This window comes from Acomys minous, assembly GCF_964271855.1.
Source record: "Acomys minous genome assembly, chromosome: 16".
In the NCBI taxonomy this organism is placed as follows: domain Eukaryota; kingdom Metazoa; phylum Chordata; class Mammalia; order Rodentia; family Muridae; genus Acomys; species Acomys minous.
The window spans coordinates 20,753,925-20,770,518 of NC_140498.1; positions in this window are offsets into that span (position 1 = coordinate 20,753,925).

A 16,594-nucleotide genomic window follows, 5' to 3' on the forward strand; every position below is an offset into this window, starting at 1 on the left:
ATCAGCTACTCCACTGCCTCCACATCAGCTACCCCACTGCCCCCACATCAGCTACCCTACTGCCCCCACATCAGCTACTCCACTGCCTCCACATCAGCTACTACCCCACTGCCCCCACATCAGCTACCCCACTGCCCCCACATCAGCTACCCCACTGCCCCCACATCAGCTACTCCACTGCCCCCACATCAGCTACTCCACTGCCCCCACATCAGCTACTCCACTGCCCCCACATCAGCTACTCCACTGCCCCCACATCAGCTACTCCACTGCCCCCACATCAGCTACCCCACTTCCCCCACATCAGCTACTCCACTGCCCCCACATCAGCTACCCCACTGCCCCCACATCAGCTACTCCACTGCCTCCACATCAGCTACTACTCCACTGCCCCCACATCAGCTACCCCACTTCCCCCACATCAGCTACTCCACTGCCCCCACATCAGCTACCCCACTGCCCCCACATCAGCTACTCCACTGCCCCCACATCAGCTACTCCACTGCCCCCACATCAGCTACTCCACTGCCCCCACATCAGCTACTCCACTGCCCCCACATCAGCTACTCCACTGCCCCCACATCAGCTACTCCACTGCCCCCACATCAGCTACTCCACTGCCCCCACATCAGCTACCCCACTGCCCCCACATCAGCTACTCCACTGCCTCCACATCAGCTACTCCACTGCCCCCACATCAGCTACCCCACTGCCCCCACATCAGCTACTCCACTGCCCCCACATCAGCTACCCCACTGCCCCCACATCAGCTACTCCACTGCCTCCACATCAGCTACTACTCCACTGCCCCCACATCAGCTACCCCACTGCCCCCACATCAGCTACTCCACTGCCCCCACATCAGCTACTCCACTGCCCCCACATCAGCTACTCCACTGCCCCCACATCAGCTACTCCACTGCCCCCACATCAGCTACTCCACTGCCCCCACATCAGCTACTCCACTGCCCCCACATCAGCTACTCCACTGCCCCCACATCAGCTACTCCACTGCCCCCACATCAGCTACTCCACTGCCCCCACATCAGCTACTCCACTGCCCCCACATCAGCTACCCCACTGCCCCCACATCAGCTACTCCACTGCCTCCACATCAGCTACTCCACTGCCCCCACATCAGCTACCCCACTGCCCCCACATCAGCTACTCCACTGCCCCCACATCAGCTACCCCACTGCCCCCACATCAGCTACTCCACTGCCTCCACATCAGCTACTACTCCACTGCCCCCACATCAGCTACCCCACTGCCCCCACATCAGCTACTCCACTGCCTCCACATCAGCTACTCCACTGCCCCCACATCAGCTACCCCACTGCCCCCACATCAGCTACTCCACTGCCCCCACATCAGCTACCCCACTGCCCCCACATCAGCTACTCCACTGCCTCCACATCAGCTACTACTCCACTGCCCCCACATCAGCTACCCCACTGCCCCCACATCAGCTACCCCACTGCCCCCACATCAGCTACCCCACTGCCCCCACATAAGCTACCCCACTGCCCCCACATCAGCTACTCCACTGCCCCCACATCAGCTACTCCACTGCCTCCACATCAGCTAATCCACTGCCCCCACATCAGCTACCCCACTGCCCCCACATCAGCTACCCCACTGCCCCCACATCAGCTACTCCACTGCCCCCACATCAGCTACCCCACTGCCCCCACATCAGCTACTCCACTGCCTCCACATCAGCTACTACTCCACTGCCCCCACATCAGCTACCCCACTGCCCCCACATCAGCTACTCCACTGCCTCCACATCAGCTACTACCCCACTGCCCCCACATCAGCTACCCCACTGCCCCCACATCAGCTACCCCACTGCCCCCACATAAGCTACCCCACTGCCCCCACATCAGCTACTCCACTGCCCCCACATCAGCTACTCCACTGCCTCCACATCAGCTAATCCACTGCCCCCACATCAGCTACCCCACTGCCCCCACATCAGCTACCCCACTGCCCCCACATCAGCTACTCCACTGCCCCCACATCAGCTACCCCACTGCCCCCACATCAGCTACTCCACTGCCTCCACATCAGCTACTACTCCACTGCCCCCACATCAGCTACCCCACTGCCCCCACATCAGCTACTCCACTGCCTCCACATCAGCTACTACCCCACTGCCCCCACATCAGCTACCCCACTGCCCCCACATCAGCTACCCCACTGCCCCCACATAAGCTACCCCACTGCCCCCACATCAGCTACTCCACTGCCCCCACATCAGCTACCCCACTGCCCCCACATCAGCTACTCCACTGCCTCCACATCAGCTACTCCACTGCCCCCACATCAGCTACCCCACTTCCCCCACATCAGCTACTCCACTGCCCCCACATAAGCTACTCCACTGCCCCCACATCAGCTACTCCACTGCCCCCACATCAGCTACCCCACTGCCCCCACATCAGCTACTCCACTGCCCCCACATCAGCTACCCCACTGCCCCCACATCAGCTACCCCACTGCCCCCACATCAGCTACTCTACCGCTCCCACATTAGCACCCTCACAGGTGCTTACATTTAGCCAAGTACTGAAGGTCCCCCTATCTCCCAACATCTCTGCATTAGAAACCAAGCTATCAGCCTATGACGCTCAAACTAAACTTGACCCCACCTGGCCTGGGAGAGAACTCTCACCTGTAGGTCATGTATCCAGTTCCCCAGGGCCTGGTGTACACAGATGTCGAGGAACACAGAGAAGGGAGGAGCAGAGAGCCACCAAGGGAGGAGGTGTCAGGGCTGGACTCCACCTGCAAGCCCCCTTCACCATCTCATTGGCACAAAAGTGGGGCTCTGCTTCCTCAAAGCATATTTTTGACTGACAGCTGATGAAAACTGAGATAACGACAGTGAGAAATTAACTGGACATGGGGAGAAGCTGCAAATGTGAGCAGCCAACAGTCTAAGGTAGAGGATGCTAAAAAATTAAAATTAAATTAAAAAGAAGAGGGTGTTTGGTATCAGGCAGGCAGTCACAGGTCACTTGGGATAAAGATCTATCTGTAGGGCATGTGATGCTAGGCAGAATATTTTGTGGGAGCCTCTGGTTTTGTGCACTATTTGGATCACCCCAAATCAGCACCTGCCTGGCAGCCCAACCTCACGTGGTCTCACAAAAGGAAGACCTACATCAGCTAACAGGAATTATCTGCCCCACCCCCAGCCACCTTCCTGGAACCCAGGCCCAGCCACAGGGTCCTGGGGTGACCACTAGACTTAGCTTCAGAGTTCCTTGAAGCCTGAAGTCAACCACGCACACAGGGTACAGTGTGCAGTGAGAGAAGCAGGGGTCACCAGCCCCCCCACTCCCAAGATTCCCATTCAGCCTTGGAGAGCCCTATCTTCCAGACACTAGAAGAAGACTTGGGAAAATTTGAGGCCAGGGCTCCAGAGTGTGTGGGGGATCCCAGGGCAGCTCCACCCTTCATTTAAAGCAGGACTGACAGTATGGGCCCCAAGTGACGGGACATTGCCGCGCCTTCCCTCCTAGGAGCTCTGGCTGAGTTGGACACAAGAGGAAGAGGACGCATATAAGGAGGGTCGGCCCAGGATGAACAGGAAAGAGAAAGGAGGCAGCTTGCTGGAACCAGGCCCAGCCATCCAAAGCAGAGCAATGGTCAGCATGCGCGCACATGCCTGCCTGCCCCTCCATCTCCTGGCTGGTCACTAAGAGCCTAAATGCTGTATTCATCTGCTCCCGCAAGCCGAGGCCACCATACACCAAGCCAGGGTGAAACCGGCCCCTGACAGTCTCTCGGTCCATGCAGATGTCTTTCCCTGCGTCTTTGCCTGGAAACAGAAGGCTTTCTGTGCAGATCCGCACCAGACGGCCTTCATCTCTCACTGTCAATAAATCGGGCGTCTCCAGGGCAATGACTTTTACTTGGTAAATACTAAGCAGCAAGAGACAGCGACGCAAGCCTCCAGTCTGGGGAACTGCAGCCAGTGCTCTGCCACCTATTGATTTGGTGTCCTCCCTCCTGGGACCAAGCATGCCATGCCTGAGTGATGCTGCGAATATTAGGTTGGGGGTGCAGACGCTGACCTCTAAGGAGACCCCTTGCTGGCTCCAGCTCCTCCCTAGCACTGTGAGGTGGGGTCCAGAGGGCCATCTAGGTAAGATCATGAGCACTGGTAGCAAAGCCCATCTCAACTGAGAGAATGGATTTCCCAGCTTCGTGACCATCAGGAGGAAGCAGGGAGGTCTGGGAACTGGCAGCAGACAGACCCAGATGGCATCCCTGATGTAACCCACACTGAGGTCGCCCGCCTATGGTGGCCAGTCTGTGCATGCCTTCCCCTAATTCTTGACCCTCCCTCTCTCTTTATGCCCTCAGACATATCCAGCCTGCAGAGAAGCAGAAGCACTGGCCTTGCTGCCTACTTACTATGGAGTTGGGAATAGTTTTACTGTCAGAGGCATGTGTAGGAGTCACGGGGCCTTCCTTTCTGGGACGCAAACTACTCGTGTCAAAACCCAGAATTGAGCCTTGTCGCAGAGTGAAGACTGTCTCCCATGAGCAGTCTGTATGAGACAACTCCACTGCTCTCATCTGACTCTGATAGTTTCCCTAGTGAACTAGCAACCAGCCCTGCCCCTTTGACTAAGGAAGCAGGCCACCCTTCCCCTGCTGGGATGCAGCTAGGTCAGCTCCTTTATACAAAAAGTTAATGAGAGTTATGGGGGAGGGCAGCCAATTCTTCACCTTGTGCAATTCTAATCACCCAGCCGCCTTTGAGGAAGCCTACACGAAGCCTGGCTCCTCTTAGGTATAACATCGGTATATAATGAGAGAATGAGATAAAAAGGTGACCGGATGGTTAGACAGATGCATGCGTGGATAGTGGGGATGGGCAGATGAATGACAGATAGGTGGGAAGATGGAAGAGTGGGTGGATGAGTGCATTGATGGATGGATTGATGAATGCATTGATGTATGGATGGATGAATTCGTGGACAGATAGTGGAAGTGGACAGGTGTGCAATGGATGGATGGGTAGATGGGTTACTGGGTATAGATGAATGAATAGACGGACAGACAGACAGATACTAAAGATGTACAAATGGGTAGTAGGTAAGTGGATGGATGGATGGATGGATGGATGGATGGATGGATGGATGAATTTCTCTACGCAGAAAGCAGCCTTTTAGAAGATAGAATTTTAAATTTCACTTCCTTTTACCTAAGGAGAATACCATATAACAGGCTTCACAAACCACTTTTTGACTGTACCAGACTGCCAGACAGCACTGACAGGGTCATCACCCTCGGATCCTACACACATCATGTGACATCCTTATGAAAATCTTGCAAAATCAGGGGGAATGATTTCATAATGGCCACACATAGAATTGCACTTTGAAGCTATTTTCTGAAAACTGCTCTTGTTTGTGCCCTTTAAAATGCACTTTGAAATGTAACATTAAATATATAATATATACACTATATTATATAAAATCTTTTAGGATTGTGAAGGATGTTAAAACAAAAAGCATTTTATTTTCCTATTTGCTATGAGTCTTTTGCCCTTGGCTCATCAACATTTAAAGTGTGTGTTTGTGTGTGTGTGTGTGTGTGTGTGTGTGTGTGTGTGTATGTGTGTGTGTGTATGTGTGTGTGTGTGCGCACGCATGCAAATTATCAGACGACAACTGTTGGGGCTCAGTTATCCCCTTCCCCCTCCACCTTGCTGAGCCAGGGTTCCTCCTACTGTTTCTGATACACAGGGTCCTCCAAGCTAGCTGTCCAGCCAGTCCACTGATGCTCTGTCTCTGCCTCATCTCACCATAGACCTTGTAAGATTACGTGTGTGCAGTGCCTCATCCACTTGTTTCACATGGGCTCCAGAATCTAACTCGGGTCTTTGGGCTTGCACTGAGCCATCCCTCCGACCACACAGCAACATCATTTAAGAGAGACTTTACAGAACTATTTTCACTCATGATCCACAAAAGCAAAAGAAAACCCCCCACTTTCCCCATTTAGTTAAATCCACACAGTATAAAGGTTGCAAGGGTCCCAACAACCGTTCATTAATATCCGACTCTGGATGCATGAGAGCCTCCAGACAGGCTTTGAGGACACTTCTATCAACCCTCCTCACTTTACCCTTGAGACCATAGGGACCAGAAGAGGGGTGACAGCACAGTCACAAAGGGCCTGACTGGTGAATGATAAACACAGCTCCCGTCTCTGTCAGTAGCATCCTGAGGGGGGTGGGCACAGAATAGGACCCACACCCCTTGTCAATCAACTTTGCATTATTAGTGATAATGTGCTAAGAAAACAAGTTTTGGAAACCCAGGAGAACAACTCACAGTTTTGGAGACCCAGGTCCGTAATCAATTGGCCCCAATGCTTTGGAGACTATGGTAAGGTAGCATGTCATGGCCAGAAAGAAGAAGAAGAAAGACCAGTGTGTCCCACAGTGCCCTTTGGGGGCGTGCCCCTGGTAACCTAAAGACTCTTCCTGCTAGGCCATACCTCCCAAAAGTTCCACTACCTCCCAAGTGCCACCCTGTGGGCCAAAAACTCTTCCTATACAGTCCTTTGGGAGAAGTCCCAAATCTAAACCACAGCACACCCTCCTGGGGAAGCAGTCTCCCTTTGCCTCCACCTTGAGCATCTCATGGGATGTCCCCTCTTCATGGTATGAAACATCAGCAAGGTCATCAGGAGGTGCCCACCGGGAGCCAGCCAGCTCCCACGCTGTGTGAACCATGCTTTGGGTATCCAGCCCCAACCAGCCCCAAGCTCATTTTCAGAAGCCAGAGCAGGTCTCTTCCATGGGTCTGTCCTGTAGGGTCCACCACACCCTTAGTTGACTTGAGGGGACATGCAGGAAACAGTTAATCACAGAGGTGTAGGAGCCCTGTGTGACAGAGGCAGAGTGGTCACAGGCTACTAGCCACAGACTTAATATCTCCGCGGCTGTCCAGTAAAGTCACAAGGGTCCTGGAATTTTCAATTTGAACAAGGCCATCAAAATGAACTGTTTTAAAGATTGGAGTTAGAAATATGCTAATTGTCTACTAATTATCTCCTAATTTGTAACCTTGGTTCAGAATTCTTCCCAACTTAGACCCAAAGTTCTCAGACATTTTGGTTTCAGAGCCCTGTCTGCACTTTTAAAATGTGGGAAACACCCCCCGCCAAAAGCGCTTTATCTGTGTGGGTTATATGTATCCGTAGTCACTGTATTATCATTTTCAGCTAAGACAGTTTTTAAAAAAACATCCGTCCATTATGTAATGTAAAAGATAACAGTAGTAAGCCCACTGCAAGCTTATATAACTAACACATTTTTAATTTAAAAAAAAAAAAACTAACTCTATTTTCCAAGAAGCATAGAGCAAGGAGAGCAGTGTTGCCTGACAGATTTGTGAATCTCTTTAATGCCTGGATTAGGAGAAGACAGCTGAGCTCTCTGCTCCTGCCTTCAGTCTGTTATGCTGTGTGTGGCTGAAGCTCGCAGGGACGTGCTCAACTCCTGCAAGAAACCCACAACAGCGTGGACTATTTTAATAGATTTTTTTTTTCAGACAATTACGGGTAGCAAATTCCTAAAATTAGTTACCAAAGACCCAAGAAGAATCTCTGAGACAAGGAAGGCCCCTGGGGTGCAGACTCAAGGCAGTCCTAGTTCTGCGGAGTCTGGTCCTCTGGGATGTGCAGGCACAGACCCGTGCTCCACTCTCTTCCACACAGTGAACTCTGCGACCACAATGGGAAATTAAGAACTCTGTAACAACGCAGCCATACCATGGTGCTTTGTCCCTGCGCCACTGTACATGTGTGCAGCCCTCAGGCCTGGGTTTGGATTTGGCCGTGTGTGTTGGTGAGCTTTAACTGTCACCTTGACCCAACCTAGAGTCAGCTAGGAACGGCCTTTAATGAGGAATGCCTAGACCATGTTAGCTTGTGGGTGCATCCACGGGGGCTTGTGTTGACTGTTAACTGAGCTGGGAAGACCTACCACTCACAGGCTGGGCCTGAACAGTGTGGTGAAAGCTATCTGGGGAGAACCAGCAAGCAAACAGGAATCCATGTGCTCACACGGGCTCTGTTCACAACTGTGCACGTGATGCTTCAATTTCCCGCCTTGACTTCCTCACAACAGTGGGCTGTAACCTGGGCGTGAGCCAGATAAACCCTTCCCTCCCTTGTTTTTTGTTGGTTTGTTTGTTTGTTTGTTGTTTTGGTTTTGCCCAAATGTTTCTCACAACAGAAACCAAGCTAGAAGACCATGCTTACAAGCTCGCTACAATCTTACATGCTTGCTGAGGGGATGTCATCAAAAGACATTCAATCCCACATCAAACAAGACTGCTAGAGCCTGCTCATGTCGCGAGTACAATAGTCAACCCTGCCTGGGTTATGAGGCGCCTAAGAAATTAGTAGATTATAATCCCAGGTACATCTGTGAAGGAGTTTGCGGAGAGGATTAACGGCAGGGAAAACCCCTCCTTGAATATGGGTGGGACAATCCCACGGTTGGGGACATCCTGAATAGAAACAAAGTGGAAGACTGAGAAAGCTCGCCAGCAGAACAGCCCCTCTTGGCGATATCTGTCTTCCAAGAGGTTATACTGCTGGACCCCAGCCAAGATGCTTCCCCTCAGTGTGGTCACAGAAGCAGCAGACCCGAAGGTGTGGGGTAAAGTTTCTGAAACTGTGAGCAGGAAGAAATCTTTCTTCTGGTAAGTTGTTTCCCTCAAGCATTTGTTAAAGCAATAAAAGGATGCTAAGGCAGCCAACCACGTGGACACCGAAATCTCACAGAGGTAAAGTAGAAAGGTCCCAGATGGACACTGCACACCCAGGGGTTTGCCTTACAGTTCAAAGTTTCTGAGCTTGAGGATCCACGCTTTTTGTCACTTGTAGTAAGCAGGATAGTCCTCTGTCCCAGAGGGGATAGGTGCTTCTCCCTCAATGCTGCTCCCTATAAAAATAATTCTGAGCTTAGATTAAAAGAGAGAGAGAGAGAGAGAGAGAGAGAGAGAGAGAGAGAGAGAGAGAGAGAGAGAGAAGGTGAAGGAGAGATAAACCTGTTTTTTAGGATTCCAAGTGTGGGATTGGAACGGTCTCGTAAGAGAACAGGTGAGGTTAATCCACTAGAAGAGCAACCACCTCGTGCAGGAGCTTAATTGTTGCCAGCTGAAAAGATCCCGTGAACAGACTCTGGGAGGAGATATATAAATGAGCCCAGAACTGGAGGCGGGGCTCTTTGGAGACTTGGGATAGAATTGGCTGTTCATTGCTGCACTTCAAGACACTCCTAGAGAGAACTGCTGGAGGGAAGGCTTCGGGGCTCCGGCTCCTGCTGAGGTTCTGGGTTCTGGTTACCCCAGGTTCCAGCAGAAGAAATCCTGCGGCTCACGCCCGGAGAATCCTTCCTCGGAACTGATATCCTTAAGGTTTGTTATTGTGTCCCTTAATCCTCATTTCCTATTGTTTTGGTTAGTCGGGTTATAAGTGACGTATGCTCGGTCACTAAGTTGTCAATAAGATATATTGGTTAAGAAAATTGAGCCAACAAGAATGTTACTGTAACAAAATACCTGAGGCTAGTTATCTTATAAAGAAAAATTACTTAGATCACAGTTCTGGAGGTTCAACTGTATGATGCCGCTATTAGCTTGGCTCTGGCAAAAGCCTCGTCATAGATCACATCACAGTGCTGGAAGCACTGCACAAAGAGGCCTCATAGTGAGACAGGAAGCCTGGATGAGGGGATAGACCAGGATTTCTCTTCTTGTAACAGCCCTCTTGTGAGTAATAACTCAAGTCCCAACCCTCCCAAAGGTGATACCCAAAACCTAATTGAACTGTCATTAGGCTCAGCCTTTTAAAGTTCTCATCACTTTTCACATTGCCACACTGAGAACCAAGCTTCTAAAATATGAAGCCCTGGGTCACACATTGAAGCCACACCCAAACCTAGCAGAGAATAAGGTCTTATATTCTCTGCAAACTCAGAAAGAAAAATAAAATAAAATAAGTAACAGCGAAAGAGATCTAAGGAGGCCCGGCCTTCCCTGCGGAAGAACAGTGTCTTGGTGATTTGGAAAAATACTCATTTCATTGTCATGTAGATCCTCCAAATATTAACATGTTGTTTGGACAATATTTTAAAATCCACACTCACAAATGTTGCTATTAACTGTGGCCAGCTGACAGCTCACTGTGTAAAAATGCCTGCCACCAAGCCTGACGACCTGTATCTCATCCCCTGGACCTACATGGAGGGATGAGAGAACCGAATTCTGCAAGTTGTCTCTGACCTGCACGTGTTCACCACAGCATAAATCTGCCCCTCCTCCCACATATATATATTAAAAATTATATGTGATATACATACATAGTAAAATTTTGTTGGCAAAAGTATTGCCATTAATTTCATCAGAAAAGTCTTTTTTTTTTTTTTTTTTTTTTGGTTTTTCGAGACAGGGTCTCTCTGTGTAGCCTTGGCTGTCCTGGACTCACTTTGTAGACCAGGCTGGCCTTGAACTCACAGCAATCCGCCTGCCTCTGCCTCCCAAGTGCTGGGATTAAAGGCGTGTGCCACCACACCTGGCTTAGAAAAGTCTTTAAATACTGAGAAACTCTCAAGCTTCCAGAGGGTGATGGCAAATTTTTTCAAAATTATGACTTTCCCTTTAAATCTCAAGTTTTATCTTTGGGATCAAATACTGTCAGTTGCTTTCTGTAACAGCCTAGTTTGCCTCATATATCTACAATAAAATGTCTTCCCGGTGCCTGAGCCTCAACCATCATCACAGTGCGGCTGTCCATTAATCTTCTCAAGTGAAAATCATATTCCATGAGAAAAGTGGCTAGTTTAGCTTGAAACTCAAGGCCCTTTTGTGAGGGCTACTGTTGTGTCTGCTGTCTTCTTTCAACACAAAACACTAAGATGTTTACTCAAAAGCCAGAGTTTAATAAAATGAACAAATGTCCCTACTTTATAATGGTCAGTGCTAAGTGAAAAGTACATCTCACCAGCCCTTTGTCATGGTAGTTTATCACAGCAACAGAAATGAAACCAGAACCTTCAGTTGAAGAACAATCAGATACAAAAAAAGGAACACACTGGATGAACAGTCCTGTTTATATAAAGGGCAAGAATAGGCAAAACTCTGTTACCATGGAAATCAGAACATGTGGCTGCATCTTGAGTTGGAGAGTGTGTGGAACAGAAACGGAGGCTCCATTTTGAAAGAAAAGTTCATTACATATTGTCCAAATACAAGTAGGAACGTGACAGCAAGGCCACACGGGGTGCACACGGGAGCGAGTCAGAAGGAAAAAGCATAGACCAAGTGTGTGTGTGTGTGTGTGTGTGTGTGTGTGTGTGTGTGTTTCAGAGGAAAGAATTGCAACAAGGTAGAGAAGTTAAGCTGATTTATAATTGTATGTTTTTGTGCTTAAAACATTGAGGAGAGAGGCATACATACATGTGCCAGTGTGTGTGTGTGCTCGCTGGCACATGGGCGTCGTCTTCATGAGCGTCATCTAGTTCCTTTGAGAAAGAAATTCCCATTGACCAAGAGCTCACCAATAAGGTTAGGATGGCTGGCAGCAAGGCCCAGGAATCGGCCTGTTTCCATCTTCCCAGAACTGAGGCTACAATGTGCACTGTCCCTTGGTTTTATGGGTGAGTTTCAGGTCCCAAACTCATGTCTTTCCTTGCCTTTGCCTCTCCTGACCAGCCCCCATCCCAAGTTCCACAGTGTGTTTTAATCTTTTTTTTTTTTTTTTAATTACCGGAGGCCAGATATGGAAAAAGCAAGTTGCAGGCTGTGATGAGGACCCTCTGGCTGCATCGAATACTTCGTGGCAGATGGCATCATGGGAAGAGGATGAGTACGGTACATTGGCCATGTGATATGGCAGAGCGGCAGAGAGTAGGGGAGAGTGAGGGTCACCTGGACCTTTTAAAACAGCCTCTCTCCTGGGAGCTACCGGAAACCCACAAGAAGACCCTAGAACCCAGATAGTCCCTTCTCAGGGCAGTGTCTGTCCCCAGTGACCCACCTACATTAGCTTCTCCCTTTTAAAAGTCCCACTACCTGATTCCTTCACACCAAGAACCATACGTCCAGCATGTGAGCTGTGGAGCAACGTGTGATGTCCAAACCACAGCACGGCTCATCAAGAGGCCTGGACGTTTTCACTATTACAGGCAATGAGGCTGGAATTGATACTTAACATACAGAAGCTTCAAGGCAAACGTGGAATCCAGGGAGGAGCCAGATGGCCCCTGAGTGTAGCCTAAAACAGAGGACTTGGCCTCACACATAATATGGGAGCCTACGGGCCAAGAGCCTGATGCTGGCCTTACTGGGCCCCACACAAGTCTTCCAACAAGACACCCCTAGCAACCGCTGCACCTGGGTCCTAGGGCCTACAGCATAAGGCTGAAGCCCACCAGCCTTCTGAGTTGGTTCATCCACACAAACAGGCAGTATAATGGCATGGCTTACAGCAACGAGTGCTCTTGGGGGGATTGCCAGAGTGACTCTAAAAAAGTTAAGGCACGCTCCCTGAGTTGTCACCTCTGATGAAGCCCAGCAAGTCCTGCTCACAGCTGACATTGTAGAGGACACCATCTGTACCCCCTTATTACATGGCTCAAGTCTTTCCAACCTGGGCCAAGATCAACCCAGTGGCCATGAGACTTGGCCACAGTTGGATTTCACAGTTACTATGAAACGCCTGCTTTGATAGTGGCTAAGCCCTGGTCCAGCCAAGGACAGTCGGGAAGAGGCAGAGCTGGCCCAGATGCTCACACAGATGGGTATGCAGACCCCATGGCCAGCGGCTTAGGGAACCATCTCTGGCCCTGCTGTGGCCAGCACAGGTCCAGGTGGTTTATCCAGAGCTGGCCTTCAACAGTCCTTTCTCAGTCCTGGAAGGGAATGGTCTAATTATCACAGCCTTGGCCTGTGCAGCTCTCCACAGAGAAGAGCCCAGTGAGAGGAGGCTGCATTGCCAGATGGGCCTCATTAGGATGGGAGTGTGGTATTTCTTATGCAAATGAAGGCAAATAAATCCTTTGGAGAAATGTGAACAGCAAATACACAGGAGTGTGGATTTCGCTGGGTTCTGGCTAAGAAGAGGGAAAGGAGAGGGCCTCACCATTGCCCTGGGACACCTTTAACCCCAGGTGCTCTGGATTTGCCTACCTGGGTACCCTGAGAGAGAAACTGAGGCCCCTGGGAGCTCTAAGGGACGATCCTGGACACGCCTGTAACTGACGTAGGGCATTGTTAAGGTATGAATAGCCAAAGCTAGCAAGAAGGCCCGAGCAGCTGGGATAAGCTGGAGGCCATGCCCAGCTCTAACCACCTCAGCAGGTTGTGGCCACTTACCAGACCAGCCTGGCCACTCCTGAGCCTCCTCAAGGTCCAGCAGGCTCCAGCTTCCCCTCTCCCCAAGCCCTGCCAATTCTCCTCAACTTTACACTTTCCTCATCAGCTCCACCCTGCTGAGCCCTTCTGGGCAACTCTTCTCTCCCCAGAGTTTTGAGGTTGGTTGGTTGTTGTTGGTTGGTGATTGGTTGGTTGGTGATTGGTTGGTTGGTTGGTTGGTTGGTCGGTCAATTGGTTTTTATAATGACAAGGTCTCATATAGTCCAGGCTGGCCTGGAACTTGCTATATAGCTGCTGACAATGACCATGAATCCCTCCTGATCTTCCAATTTCCACCCCCCAGTGCTGAATTATGATCGGGAGCCCCCGCATCTGGCAGCTGAACCCGAGACTTGAGCAGGCTAAGCAAGCACTCTGCCGACCGAGCCATGTTCTCAGCCCCTCTGAAAGGCTTTTAGCTCATGGCTGCTCTCGCAGGGCCCCTCTCAGCCTTCACACTCCTGTGTCCACCCTGGACTCCTATTCGGGAGTTATGGTAGTTTGTCACATGCTGTGTGGGTCCCCTTAGAGCCGTGATCCAGGAAACCTGTAGGCACGGCCTTCCTGCGCCTCCCCCTCATATCTGCTCATGAAACCTATTCACAGCCCAACACCCTCCACCTGGAACCGCCAGCTCACCTCTCAGGCCCCACCACAGGCGCTGCCCTCTCCCTCCTCCAACTGTTCTGTAGCCCAGTTGCTCTCTGCCCCATATCCCTTCCTTCCCCCACTCTGTTCGTTCCACCCACTAAAACCGTAGACCTGGCATCCCTAGCCACCAACTGAGCTGCAACAAAACGCATCATCCGTTTGCCTAGTCTCAACTCGACTCATATCCAAGACCGCCCCAGTGGGCCCAGCACCCACCCTGGATGAGGCCTCATCCATTCAGGCTTCTGTACTCCACACAGAGCTCTGAGAACATTGCCCCTTCCCTTCAGGGTGCAGGATCTCCCTGACTCCACCCATTCTAACCTCTTCCATCTCCAAGAAAATCCGAAGTGGCTTACACAGCTTCCGTCCAGGAAGACCCCCCCCTCCCCTTCCCCTCCCCCTTCCCCTCCCCCTCCCCCTCCCCCTCCCCCAACATTTGTTAGTCAGTGTCCTAGCACTGTAACACATACCTGAGGCAATTGTCTTATAAAGAGAAAGGGCCCTTTTATTTGTCCAAGATGGAATCAAGTTTATGTTTTATTCATTGGAAATCTGAACTCAACCCACCAAGGATACCAAGGGGTGAGTAGACCACACTGGCACCAAAACCCATATCCTTCACAGGGCTTCCCCAAAGTGGCTTTATGTGAGAATAGTGTCACTACCAATTAACTAGCTAAGACGAGGTCATACTGGAGTAGAGTAGGTCCTTCCTTCTCACAGGCTGATGTTGTCATAAGATGGGGAGAAACACGGACTCACCCATCAACAGTGCACCCATCAACTGCACTCATCAACAGTGCAGGTGGAACAATATGAAAAATCCCAAAGGCTGTCAGGAAAACCAAAGAGAAGAGCATATGATGGCTAGGTCTTCCCTCAATGCCTTAGAAAAAAGCACAGCCTACCAGAACCTCAGTTTTGGATTTCTACCCTTCAGAACCGTGGTTTTAAGGCATAGAGACCCTAGCAACAAATAGAGATGTCAGTGTCCCCATGTCACTACAAGCCTAACTCAATCCTAAATTGAACCCGAACAGGATTCGTTTAAACTAGAGCTTTGAGTGTGTATGTGTGTGGTTGTGAGTGACTGTGTGTGGCTGTATGTGTGAGATTGTGTTTGTGTTTGTGATTGTGATTGTGTATACGATCATGGGTGTGGTTGTGAGTATCTGTGTGCAAGCATATGATTGTGAGCGTGAGATTGTGGCTGTATGTAGGACTGCCTGTGAGGTTGTGAGTGAACATGTGATTGTGAGTATTGTGTTTGAGTGTGAAGGGTGTGTGGTGGGGGGAGTGTCAGGGGTTGGATTGGAAATGGAGTTAGGATAATATCTTGCTCTGTTTTCCCTTGTTTTGTGGGGTTTGGTGAGGGAAAGGGATTTCAGAGTCAGTCTCATAGGAGGAAAATAAAGTTCTGCAAAGGGAAAGTGACCAAGCTTGGCCAGCACATGCTCCTGGTTGTGGCCACTGCCAAAGGGAAAAAATGAGAAAAAGGGACTTGGGAAGAACCAGAGAGGATCCAGGACAGAAGAGGACCATCACACCTGCGGGCACAGCAGGGGTGTTGAGAGACCTAGAAAGCTGATGGCCAGTCACACCGTGCTCCCTTTGCCCAAAGGGAAGAACTCAGTTCTAAAAATAGGTGATTCGGACAGATGTGTCCGACTCAAGATGGTGAGCCATATTTAAATGATATATATTCTCACAATAAGAAATGGCAGGAGGGATCTGAAGAATTGGCCCAGTGGTTAAGAGCATTTGTTGCTCTCGTGAAGGATGTGGGTTTGATCCCGGGCACCACATGGTGGCTCACAACCATCTGTGACCCCAGTCCCGGGGAATCCAGTGACCTCCTTGGGCACCAGGCACACAACCGGTGCACAGCATACATTCAGGGAAACACTCATGCATTTAAAATAATAAAAAACTAATCTTTTAAAGTCAAAGGAAAAAAAGGACTGAAGAAAGGAAGCGCAGGAAGGAGCAGATCGTAATGGCGCCCACCTGTGATCCCAGCATCCAGGAAGTGAAGGCAGGAAGATCAGGAGTTCAAAGTCATCCTCTGCTACACAGAGTGGGTAAGTGGGGGGTGGGGGGGAATGTCAGAGGAGGAGAAGGAAGTGGTAGATGAAGCATCCTTTTCCCAAATGTCCCCAGCACAGGGATAAAGAAACAATGCTAGCCGGGCATAGTGGCGCACGCCTTTAATCCCAGCACTCAGGAGGCAGAGGCAGGAGGATCGCTGTGAGTTCGAGGCCAGCCTGGTCTACACAGCAAGTCCAGGAAAGCCAAGGCTAAACAGAGAAACCCTGTCTTGAAAAACCAAAAAAAAAAAAAAGAAACAATGCTGTCATTGTTTGCAAAAGTTCTAAAAAAACACAAAGCAAATGAAATCTGATTTATAAGAGACACTAAAAGCAGAGGAAATTTTATACTAGGCAAAGGATTCATTTTTCCCACCAAATCTGCTTCCTGGTTCTTGC